The sequence below is a fragment of the Ascaphus truei genome, chromosome 8 (assembly GCF_040206685.1).
Source record: "Ascaphus truei isolate aAscTru1 chromosome 8, aAscTru1.hap1, whole genome shotgun sequence".
Classification (NCBI taxonomy): Eukaryota; Metazoa; Chordata; class Amphibia; order Anura; family Ascaphidae; genus Ascaphus; species Ascaphus truei.
In genome coordinates, this window is record NC_134490.1 from 80,251,790 (window position 1) to 80,262,679 (window position 10,890).

The following is a 10,890-nucleotide window of genomic DNA, read 5'->3' on the forward strand; positions in this document are numbered from 1 at the left end:
TTATTCCTGGGAGCGATTGGACTGAAAAAGCCTACATCTACAACAACAGAAACAGATAAGAGACTTTCTTGTTGGACTGTTGTGTTGTGAGAAAAATGCTATGAAATGTAGCACCTTCCAAAAGCTGCCTGTAAACGTGTGCAATGGAGACCGTTTAAAGTGAAACTAAAATTAGGTTTTATTGCGCCTGTCCCTTTAACACAGCAAAACATTCCAAAGAAAACCTGCTCCATTTTGGAGAATATCTACACATGTAGTCCAGCCCTCTCTAACTGGGTGGTTAGCTAAGCTAATTACCAGCCCCATACAGTATATATATATATACATTTATACAGATATTAAACAGTCACAAAAGAAAGTCTTATCTGTCTCTTGTAGCTATAGGGGAAGACTCTCTGCTCTCCTGGATCAGCACCTTTGTGTGCTAAGGCAATGTCTGTCCAGGTATATAAATCTTGTCCCCTTTGTCTTGCTGTCAGCCTGTGGTCTCTTTGCAGCTGAAGACATCTGTCCTTCCTTGATTCAGCCCCCAATTGTGAGACTCAGGAATCCCTGATTTGTCCTTCCTGGGTCAGCTCCAATTGTGAGCTCAGGAATCCTCCTTCCTGTCTCAGAACAGGCTATTTCTGAGAGAGCTCTAATCAGCCAGGTGGAGTTGGCTAATTGCTGGTATGCAATTAACCAGCACACTGCTGGATTAGAGGCAAGATCTGAACAGGGATAAATCCCCGTTACACACATCCAGACCCAGATTATCATTGAATTATTTCTTGGAATAGCCTAAAAGCAATGTAATGAGAACGGGACTTAACTCTTTCATTACAAAAAGTTACATGTCTCATACAAAGATATATATTATGGATCATATCTGAAACAAATCAAACTATATTATGACTTTTAGTGATTAAAGTGATATGTTTGTGTGAACTAATATCGTGTATATAATGTAATAATTACTGAATAAACTATAGGTGTACAATAATGTATATCCATACATATGTCAACAATATTAATTAATATATAAACAATTTTTTATGTACAATTAGAATCGTCCTTCCTGTCTCAGAACAGGCTATTTCTGAGAGAGTAATCAGCCAGTTGGCTAATTGCTGGTATGCAATTAACTAGCACACTGCTGGATTAGAGGCAAGATCTGCACAGGGATAAGTCCCTGTTCCATACCTCCCCTGTTTGTGGGAAGCTCGGGCATACCATGGCCGAAGCCCATCCTTCCACTCTTATTCAAGATATCTCTGTGACTTGAATGAGAGTGGATGGAGGAAGAGAACCCTCAGTCCCGCTGGGATTGGAGCCCTTTCTCCAGTTTATTCGTGTCTCCTCCCGAAGGTGCTTGAGATTAGCACTCTTCAGTCGCTCGAGGAGGACTTTTTCCAAGTATAGTCTTTTTACTGTGTGCCTGGTCATGAGATTTCCCTTGCGTCGGGCGCTCCTCTTTTTGTAGGCAGACTGTATAGCGACAGTTGCAGAGCTTTTAAGAATAGCCCTTTGAGTTTTCTGCTCTTGAAGCTGTCTTTCTGCACTTTTTACACTCAATGGAGGTGCTTGTTCAGCTTCTTTGAGATTGAGTTGCAATTCCACATCTACTTCCACAGAACGTCCTATCTTTTCAGCTTCATCAGCTAAGGATTCTTCTGGTTTTGATTCTGCCCTCTGACCTTTTTTTGTTGCCTGTTTGGTGGCTGAAGGTTTAGCTAGTGCTTGTTTAGGTGGTTCAAACTTTGCAACCTTGTTCTTTAGATGAGCGGTGTTCCCAGCTCTCACTGTACCCTTGTCTTCATGGGTTTTAGTTGCTATGGGATACTAATGCTTGGGCAGGGTCAATACCTTTTCTTGTAGTACTGTAATCTCATCCTTGAGAGATCCCTGTTTCTTGAGTGCATCCTGCAAGTCTCCTCTCAGAGTATTCATCTCCTCACTGTGCTTTCTCTGAGCTTGCTTCCACGTCTCCTTCATTATATTGTGAAGCACTGTGATTTTCATTGCTCGGGCCGCAGATACTTGTCTCAGATTTTCTGACCTTCTTGTGCTCCCTCTTGTACCATGTCACCTGGCCTCTAAGCTTGGCCTCTAGCGATGCTTTGATGATGGTCAGGGTAGCCTTCAGTTTCTCATGCTACTTTTCGGGGGGACACTGGGGAATCAGACGCTCCTGCAGCACTTGTACTTCTTTAGCGGCCTGCAGATTTTCTTCCTGCAGAGTTCGCTGCTTCTCCTCGGCATTCTGGAGGTGCATACGCAGACCTTGCAGTTGGTTCTGCAGTCAGTGCTCTGCTTTAAACTTTTAATCTTCTAAAAGTTTATTTATTTCTTCCAGCTCATGTAGCTTTTCATTCTTTTCATTGACGTGGTCTGTCAAATCAGAATTTTCTTCTTTCAGTCTTAATTTTTCTCTTTTTGCAGTCTCTGTAATATTCAGGGCCTCCTTGTAGTCCTCCTTCCATTTACGCACTTCTGCTTTGAGACTCCCGGTCTCCTAGCGTGAGACTTCCATCTCTAGGTTGAGGGTCTGAAGCTCCTTCTGAGAGACTTTGAGATCCATATTACTGTAAGACTGAGGATAGTTCTTTGAAAGATGTCCAGCTCCTCTGCGAGTCTGTGAAATTCCTTTTTAGGGACTTCCAGTCCTGTGCAGCAACTGCTGATCTCTTGGTATGAGGCATCCAGTGCTATGCGGAGAGTATGAACTTCACTCTGGGATATGTCCACCTCTGTCCGGACACTGTTGACCTCCTGGTGTGAGGCATTAAGTTCTATGCAGAGAGTGTGAACCTCATTATGAGAGACTTCCACCTCTCTATGGCACTTGTGAACCTCTTGCTGAAAGACTGTAATCTCCTTCAGTGCCTCCTCATACTTCTGCTTCAGATTAGCAATCATTCTATCAGATTTGCTCTGTTTTTCCACCATGGTGACATTAGTAGTGTTTGCAGTGGCTAGCTCAGTCTTGAGATCTTCTAATTCGGTCTTGGCTGCAGAGTAAATTGAGAGCACAGTCTTCTGTACTGCACCGACACACTTTATTCGAGCAAATACCCAGTATGTACCTGGCAGATACCTGGAATGCGCCGCTCCTCACCTCTGACAAGCCCCGTTGCGTTTGCCTTCCCAGCCTGGGTTCATGCCTGGCTGACGGGCGGCTGATCTGTTAAATGATAATGATTAGGATTTAATAGGCTGCAATGCTTCGCGTGTCTACCAGATGGCATAAATTCATGAATTGTAATGCAGTATATATATATATATATACTGTGCAGTATTGCAGCCAGCGGGAATAAAATGCTTCAATCCCTGCCTGGAAAATACCTCAATGCACTCGGGCAGAAAACAGTCACAAACCTCAATACACCCGGGTATACCCGAATTCGTGGGACTAGCCGAGCTCGAATAAAGTGTGTCGCCAGTGTAGCTCAGCATTATTTTCTTTCTCCATTTCCAATTCTTCACTGAGCAGATCACAGTTATGCCTGGCAGCTTGCAGTGCATCTTCAGGGCTGGTCAAGGGATCGTCACTCACTGGTTCCGGCTCGGCTTCCCTGGTATGGTTGGTTGAGGGTTCTTTACTGTTAGAACCAGACAGACACTTCTTTGGGTTAAACGACTTCTGCCTTGGGCCCTCTGTCATCCGCGTGATGAACCCTCCATTTTCTCTAGGCTGCAGGGCATCTCGGACCCCCTTTTTCTCTGCTGGATCTGCGGACACGTCTGTTCCTTCAACGGCAAGTGAAGAACTGCTTTTCTTTTTCCGCCTTTTTGTTCCCGTCCCATCAGGAATACTTGGGTCTCCATCTTGATTTGAAACTTCAGCAACTTCACTATATCCGCCAGGCTTTTCTTGCAGTTGTGTTAGCTGGCAGATATATTCCGTGATCTGCTGCTCCCGCTCTTGCTCCTGACGATTACATTCGTCATCATAGAGAGTGGTCTTTTTGGTTTGTACCGCGTTCAGGCACCCCCACCATTCTTGGGGTGTTTTGTGGGTGTGACTCGGTTTGGGTTCCCCATAAGAGATGTCTTCCTCCTTATCGGACCGGAAGGGCCACTTTCCCATGGGGTAAGGTTCATTACAGGAACACCACATCTTGTCCTCCATTTTGGGGCCATCAGGTGTATTTTTCTTCCTGACCTCAGGAGGCGCTATTGTAGCTGTTGTCACTGTATTCGCTAGAACCCCAAATTGTAGTAGTCCTACAGGTGGGCAGACGTTGCTTGTAGAGTTCATAGCTCTCACAGGCGTCTCTATAGACTTTTTCTTCTTCTTTACTTTGGTATGTTTTACATCAGCAGTACTGTGCTCGCATTCTTTCTCATCAGTGATATTGGATGTGCACTTGGTAAGTCAAACTTCTGTACCTTCCTTGGGTCCACAGTGCACTGCTTGCTGCTGCAGTTCCTTGGCTCGTTGTAAAAAATTGTGCTCTGGTTGCTGCCCTTTCTCTGGGGCCACATGGGGCCATCCTCACCACCTGAATAAGGCCTGAAGGGACACTGCTCTTGTGCCCGGGCTCTTTACACCAGGAACACATTTTCTTCCCCATTCTTGCAGAGTCTGTATTTGACTTCAGCTGGGCAGCGATTTTCAATTCCCTGTTTTTTTTTCTTTCTTTTTTTTCACCAGTGGTGGGGTAGACTCTGGTCACAGCATCAGTCCCTTGTGTGGGTCACCGTCTGTCGCAGTCCTCCCAGTCCAACTGTGGCATTGTGGCTTTCTTCAGTGCAGTGTAGTTTTCCTGCCTGGATGTGTAGCCCTTTAATTCTGGTCACTCCTGCATGTGATTCTTTGTTTTGTTGCTCAGGCTGTTTGCGGAAACTATATGCTGGCAAAAGCACAAACATTTTCACAGGCAGTCTCTGGGGCCCCTTTTAACTTCAAAGGCCACCTCTCATCCCAATTTCTGACACCATATTGTATGTAAGAGACGTGTGCAGAGGTACGCAATGGAGACCGTTTAAAATGAAACTAAAATTAGGCTTTATTGCGCCTGTCCTTTTAACACAGCAAAACATTCCAAAGAAAACCTGCTCCATTTTGGAGAATAACTACACATGTAGTACAGTCCTCTCTAACTGGGTGGTTAGCTAAGCTAATTACCAGCCCCAAATATATATATACATTTATACAGATATATAACAGTCCCAAAAGAAAGTCTTATCTGTCTCTTGTAGCTATAGGGGAAGACTCTCTGCTCTCCTGGATCAGCACCTTTGTGTGCTAAGGCAATGTTTGTCCAGGTATATAAATCTTGTCCCCTTTGTCTTGCTGTCAGCCCGTGGTCTCTTTGCAGCTCAAGACATCTGTCCTTCCTTGATTCAGCCCCCAATTGTGAGACTCAGGAATCCCTGGTTTGTCCTTCCTGGGTCAGCTCCAATTGTGAGCTCAGGAATCATCCTTCCTGTCTCAGAACAGGCTATTTCTAAGAGAGGATGAAACAGAAGGTATTGCCGCTCTCCAAATATACAGAAGATATATATATATACAGATAAGGGGTTCATACGGGAACTAGGTACATATGGCAAGACAGGAGAAGGTAAAAGGATAACCCAAAAGAATTCCTATTTGCACTCCCCTATACAGATAAATGGCTAGGAAGAATTCAATCCCTGGGTAAAACCCATACACCATTTAGTGAAAATATAATTAAAATACATTTTAATTAACAGTTATGCAAAGACTCATATACAGGCATACCCCGCATTAACGTACGCAATGGGACCGGAGCATGTATGTAAAGCGAAAATGTACTTAAAGTGAAGCACTGTCTTTTCCCCACTTATCGATGCATGTACTGTACTGCAATCGTTATATACGTGCATAACTGATGTAAATAACGCATGTGTAACAGGCTCTATAGTCTCCCCGCTTGCTCACAGCTTTGGTACAGGTGGGAGACAGTATTGCTGTTCAGGACGGGCTGACAGGCGCATGCGTGAGCTGCCGTTTGCCTATTGAGCGAGATGTACTTACTCGCGAGTGTACTTAAAGTGAGTGTCCTTAAACCGGGATATGCCTGTACAAAGTTTAAAAGAAACAGGGAGTGGGTTCAGGGAGTGGAGGGAGCTAATTGATACTGTATTAGTTGCTGTGAGAACACAGTTAAGGAATATTTATATAAATTGCTCATCTACCCAGGCAGTCACACGTAGTTTGCGAATGTTCCTGCTAATTTTTTAAGACATTTGCTAATTCATGAAGTGCTGGATTGGAGGGCAATTGTTGATTAGCAATGTAAAAAATGAGCACTTCTCTATTTATTCATCACATTATTATTTTTTAAATCTGCCAATATTCTCAAATATTCTCCAGTATTTCTCAATATTTACCAACCGAAATTAATGAAATTTGTTATCAAGGTGTTTGTTAAAGTCAAAGGATTTCTGGTACAGTTTAATCTCTTTTTCCATTTTCTACCCAATTTTTGGAACTACACAAAGTTTCTGTGTACCATTGGCTACCGGGACACCGCGCCCTCTTCACCCCTTGTATATATGATACCACTGTGATTAGCATTTTAGACTCCTCCCCCCGGATGAAGCATGGTTTACATGCGAAACGTACATCGGCAATACGGCGTCATTTCAGTGGTGTCAGTGAACTGGCGATACAGCTGTATTTATGACTCGAGCCACAATGTATATATCGGGGGTGTTTCTTCTCCGGTCCCCGTGGCTGGCTGCAGTTTTTCCTCCCCACCTCGCTGCCTCCGCTGGACGGGAGATTGGAGCGGGGATGTCCCCTCAGGTCTCCGCTTCCCCACGGTCCCCGAGTCAGACCGCGGGGTGGGAGATGGGAGCGGGGATGTCCCCTCAGGTCCCCGCTTCCCCCGTGTCAGCCCGCGGGGCGGGAGATGGGAGCGGGGATGTTCCCCCAAGGTCTCCACTTCCCCCCGGTCCCCATGTCAGCCCGCGGGGCGGGAGATGGGAGCGGGGATTTCCCCCCAGGTCCCCGCTTCCCCCCGGTCCCGCGGAGCGGGAGATGGCCGCGCGGGGGACAAGGGACCGTGGTGGTGCTGGTCACGACCGTTCCTCTCTCCCCCCCCCCTGTGTGTGTAGAGAGAGAGAGAGTGTGTGTGTGTGTGTATATATGGGAGAATGTGTGTGTGCGTGTGTGTGTGTGTGTGTGGGAGAACGTGTGTGTGTGGGAGAACGTGTGTGTGTATATGGGAGAATGTGTGTGTGTGTGTGCATATATGGGAGAGTGTGTGTGTGTGTGTGTGTGTGTGTGTGTGTGTGTGTGTGTGTGTGTGTGTGTGTGTGTGTGTGTGTGTGTGTGTGTGTGTGTGTGTGTGTGTGTGTGTGTGTGTGTGTGTGTGAATGTGTGTGTGTATATATATATATGGGAGAATGTGTATGTGTGAGTATATATGGGAGAATGTGTGTGTGTATATGGGAGAATGTATGTGTGTATTTACTTGCCCATATAGCACCACCGACCTATCACTGTATATTGATGAAGTTTCAAGAGTCGGCATTTAGTCACATTTATTTATCTTGTGGATGCGGGGTCCTTCCTTTCTCCCACAAAAAGTATATATATATATATATATATATATATGCAAATATAGCTGTATGCTCATCTGCATGTCTTAGGCAGGTCTGCAACCCCGCCTTTCCCCATTATATATATATGGGAAAATGTGTGTGTGTGTGTGTGTGGGGGGGGGGGGGGGGGGGGGAGAATGTTTGTGTGTGTGTGTGTGTATAAGGGAGAATGTGTGTGTGTGTGTGTGTGTGTGTGTGTGTGTGTGTGTGTGTGTGTGTGTGTGTGTGTGTGTGTGTGTGTGTGTGTGTGTGTGTGTGTGTGTGTGTGTGTGTGTGTGTATATATGGGAGAATGTGTGTGTGTGTGTGTGTATATATGGGAGAATGTGTGTGTGTGTGTGTGTGTGTGTGTGTGTGTGTGTATATATATGGGACTGTGTGTGTGTGTGTGTGTGTGTGTGTGTGTGTGTGTGTGTGTGTGTGTGTGTGTGTGTGTGTGTGTGTGTGTGTGTGTGTGTGTGTGTGTGTGTGTGTGTGTGTGTGTGTGTGTATATATATGGTGAGAGAAGGAAAAGCCCCAAACAAAAGCACTCTAGTATACCTATAAAGTACAAATTCACATAATATTTATTTGATGGTTGTCACAGAACAGAAGTTAAATAAAAGCACAGAAAATATTTAAAATAAGGCATGGATCCCCTGTACGTAACAAGACTTGACAAATCCTCCAGCAGTTAAATCCAAATGGGAACAAAACCAATATCAAAATGGACAAGGATTACACTCTAAAGTACCTGACAAAGTTGACAGAGTAATACAGACAACAAGCCAAACTAAGGTGGCTATGGCTAAGTGGTCAAATCACATAGTAACAACACACTCTTATTCCCATAAGTCTCTAGGATATGTCTTAAGTGACACAGTGTATAAATAGTATGATAGAGACACACAATGTAAAGCCAAGAGGAGCACACCTTAAAACCACATATGCTAGTTGTCATACATCACCTCATGTCAGGCACACTGCAAAATCTCAAAACATCCAGGGGGAGCATGTGGGGAGATAAGAGAACAATATATATATAAGTGCAGACGTTATGTAATAAGTGGGTATACAAGCAATGTCTTGGCTCGTATGGCTGATCTACTCACAGGAGCAAAGGTATATTCACAGCAGTTGGCAAATTGGGTTGCCACCCTTGAAGATATCTGTGAGCTGAACCCCCCAGCGATTCTCCGTCAGCAGTATGTGTATAAAGAGAGGGAGAGAACTACATAGTGCGATCAGTATGAAGATTTTATGTATAAAAAACACAATATAAAATGCGCACTTACAATTTGCACAAAGGTTAAAAGCATATATCACATTATGTGAATGGAGCATGTCCCAAAACAGCTCACCGCCTCCTACAGGTCAGTCTGCTGGCTTCCGCAGCTCTGTGTCCTGGACCGGAGCTTCCTTCTGCGCACCCCGTCTGCAAGATGTGACGTCACTGCATTCAGAGCTGATTCTACGGATCGTCTCCAAGACCAAAATTGGTCCACTGGTAAACTCTACGCGTTTCGCCCAGCTACCAAACTGTTTCTCGGCTTCGTCAGGAGTGTCAGTTTGGTAGCTGGGCGAAACGCGTAGAGTTTACCAGTGGACCAATTTTGGTCTTGGAGACGATCCGTAGAATCAGCTCTGAATGCAGTGACGTCACATCTTGCAGACGGGTGCGCAGAAGGAAGCTCCGGTCCAGGACACAGAGCTGCGGAAGCCAGCAGACTGACCTGTAGGAGGCGGTGAGCTGTTTCGGGACATGCTCCATTCACATAATGTGATATATGCTTTTAACCTTTGTGCAAATTGTAAGTGCGCATTTTATATTGTGTTTTTTATACATAAAATCTTCATACTGATCGCACTATGTAGTTCTCTCCCTCTCTTTATACACATACTGCTGACGGAGAATCGCTGGGGGGGTTCAGCTCACAGATATCTTCAAGGGTGGCAACCCAATTTGCCAACTGCTGTGAATATACCTTTGCTCCTGTGGAGTAGATCAGCCATACGAGCCAAGACATTGCTTGTATACCCACTTATTACATAACGTCTGCACTTATATATATATTGTTCTCTTATCTCCCCACATGCTCCCCCTGGATGTTTTGAGATAATGCTTAACCCTTGGAACCCGTGAAACAGGTCCCACCAGTGAGGTTTGAGCAAGGGGTTTGGTCACGTATTCCTCAGAATCACTTTTCATTTACTATATATTGATTTCATCCACTAAGTAGCGCCTGTTTTTCACCTTTATCCACACAATATAGGCACACTGCAAAATCATGGAGGAGACAAGGAGCAACCGCTCAGAGCATAATTACGTGTCCCTAAGGGGGGACAAAGCAGGGATCCTGCCTACTACGCCTGCTCCTACGCGCTTCGGCCAAGAGCCTTCTACTGGGAGTGGTGATGTAGGCAGGGTGACATGCATGCTTAAAAAGGGAATCTAATTGGGCCAATGAGTATCATCACCTGGTAAAGTCTATCAGTAACACGATATGCAAAGGACAGGCAGGTGTGTGCATAGTAAACTTACTGTGTGAGTCTTATGGACGTCATAATAGAAGAGCCACAACGACATGAACATCAAACTGACGTTTAGCTGCAGCAAAAAACACAGGTGGAATTTGTAGACCTTTATATTAAACTGGGGCCTGATGGCATGCTTCATACTGACATTTTCCGTAAAAAAAACCAGCTACAAACGCCATACTCCATGCATCCAGTTTTCACCCGGAACACCAAATTAAGGGCATCCCTAAGAGCCAATTCCTGCGTCTTAAACGGAATGTGTCCACAGAGAGAGGCTTTTTTGAAAGGGCAGGGGAGATGAGGGATAGATTCAATCAGAGAGGATACAGCCACCGGTGTGTGGAGAGGGGTTACAAAAAAGCACTAGACACCCCCAGAGAGACCCTCCTATGTCCAAAAAATAAAACTACCTCAGATTGTAAAATCAGATTCATAGGAACATATAACAAACTGTGGCCTCTACTACGTCAAACACTCCAAAGTCACTGGAACATCCTCATGACAGACCCAGATCTCAAAAAAGTACTGGGTGATTAAATCATCATGACTAGTAGCAAATCCCCTAATCTTAGGGACAAGCTTGTGACTAGCCATTTTGTCCCTACTATCAAAGAAACTTTCCTCTCGACCGCCAGAAAGAAGGGCTTTTTTAAATGTACAAACTGCTCCGCCTGTCGATACATGTGCCAGACAGATGTGTTTACTGATTTCACTAAGAATCACATCTTTAAAATCAAAGAAAATCTTGGGTGCAAATCAAAGGGTGTAATCTATTGCATTACCTGTCCGTGTGGCCTTCCCTATATAGGGATGACC